Source organism: Canis aureus, chromosome 3 (assembly GCF_053574225.1).
Source record: "Canis aureus isolate CA01 chromosome 3, VMU_Caureus_v.1.0, whole genome shotgun sequence".
Classification (NCBI taxonomy): domain Eukaryota; kingdom Metazoa; phylum Chordata; class Mammalia; order Carnivora; family Canidae; genus Canis; species Canis aureus.
In genome coordinates this window covers 22187618-22189892 of record NC_135613.1, presented here as the reverse complement: position 1 = coordinate 22189892, position 2275 = coordinate 22187618, and positions in this window count along the sequence as shown.

Sequence of the window (2275 nt, the reverse complement as noted above, 5' to 3'; positions counted from 1 at the left end):
GCTGGGGCGCCCGCGCGGGTCTAGGGCGGGGGCGGGCCCGGCGCGCCGAGCGGCGGCCGCGCGGGCCAATGGGCGCGGGAGACGCGCCGCGGCCGGCCAATCAGCGCGGGCGCCCCGCCAGCGCCCCCCAATGGGGGCGGACGGCCCGGCCGGCCTTCTTCGAAGCGCTCGTCTTTCCGAGAAATCAGTTTGCGCAGAGGCGGTGGCTGACGGTCCGGGTGTCCTTCCGGGGTCTGCGTCGGGGGTCCCGGGGGCGGCGCGGGGCGGGGGTGTCCGCAGAAATTCCCGAGGGGCCGCGGGGGCGTTCCTGCGGCGGAGCCCGCGGGCGGGGCGCGGCGTGCGAGTCCGATGGCGGAAGACGAGGTGCTGCCGGCCCGACGGCGGAGGGAGGTCGGGGTGCAGACCCCACACCCAGGGCTCCGGGTGGGTGGAGGTGGAGAGCGGTGGAAGTCACGGAGCGGGTGGGGGCCGAGGTCAGGGCTGCAGACGGCCTGAGGTCCCTGCACCGTGACCCCCAGCAGGCCCGGACAGCGGTCAGGCCCTCCTCGGTGAGCGCGCCCCGAGTTCCTGGAGCTGCAGGGGAGGCATCCCCCCACCCCACACACCCCCACACCCGGAGGAGAGGAAGACCCTGGTCACGTGTGCAGACTGGCCAACTGTACACCTGCCGCGGCTCCTTACAGACCTGGTCCTGGGGCGCCAGTCACTGCCCACTGACCCCGAGTGTAGAGAAAAGAAAAGAACGAAAGAAAGAAAGCCCAGATGTTTAAAGAAAAGTATCTGAAGACCAGAGAAAAACAGGATTGTCCAGCATATTAGGGCCAGAATGTCCAATTAGGGAAATTTCCATCATAAATCCTGTTGTTCCCCAGAAAATGTCAATTGTGTTGTGTTGGGGGGGGGGGGGGTCTTCTGTGTGTCTGCGCCGTTTCCAGCCGCTCCTGGATGTTAACTGGCATTTCCTATTTATGGTGGAGTGGGGGCAGCAGGAGTGATGGAAATGACCAAGAAAACCCTGGCAACAAGGGAAAAAGACACGTTTCCCCACATTCAGGTCTAGGCACCCTTCTATAGAGAAGAGTCAGAATCTTCATTGACTTTTATTGCCTCTTTGGCCAATCATACACAAGCAGCAGTGTTTACTAAGCCATTAATTCATTAGACTTTTCAAGAACCTGTGAAAATGTTTGAGCCTGAAAAGGAAATTTTATTGGTCCCAAAATGCAAGAAGTACACTGCAAGCTTGAAATTTTTTTTAAGATTTTTATTTATTTATTCATGGGAAACACAGAGAGAGAGAGAGAGAGAGCACGGCAGAGACATAGGCAGAAGGAGAAGCAGGCTCCATGCAGGGAACCCGATGTGGGACTCGATCCTGGTACTCCAGGATCATGCCCTGGGCCAAAGGCAGGGGCCCAACCGATGAGACACCCAGGGTTCCCCTGCAAGCTTGAAATTAATAAATGTTTGAAGAAAAGTCCCCAAAATGTAACGTGCCAACTTCAAATTGTAATTTATTTACTGATAAACATTTCATTGTACTTGAAAACCACATGTAAGTTAGAAATCACTTGGTAAGAATTTCCTAATACCATGATTGCCAGGAAGTCATAGCAATCATAAATTAAATGAGTTCCCTGTCGCTAAATAATTTCAAATGAAAACTATTTTTTCAAAGCTCAAATTCTTTGAGAGTATTTAGATAACATGGGAGTATCTTGATATGTTTGTTATGATGTGGGACAAGCTTGCAGAACTCAGAAATTCTTTAAAGAGTCTGCGTGCGTGTTTATACTCATATCTTTTCAGAAATGTGCCCCTTCAGCCTGCCCAGGTTACTTACCTACCTGCCCACTACACAAAGACGTGTGCTCAAATTTCCACTCAGCGTTCCAGTTAGATCAAGAAAGGAGCACCCAAGTATAGAGAAGTCAGCCCTGGAACTGTCACAGCCCATATTACTGGCAGTAGGTGTCACTATATGCATTACAGGAGCTGTTCACCATACACCAGCTTGCACCACAGCTGCTCCTGAAACCCCCTACTTTCAACGTGGGGATTCTTCACTGCCTGGGAACAATTTCTAACCTTATCTGTTTAGTTCTGTTCTTATTTAATGAGGATTTATAGAGCAACTGCTATGGGCTAGATCCGATGCCAAGGACAGGAGACTCAAAAACCAAAAGTGAAAAAAAAAAAAAAAAAAAAAAGTGTCTCTGATCATTCCTTCCTCTCCAGTGACCTGCCAGCACCTCGTAATCCGGGTACAGTTCAC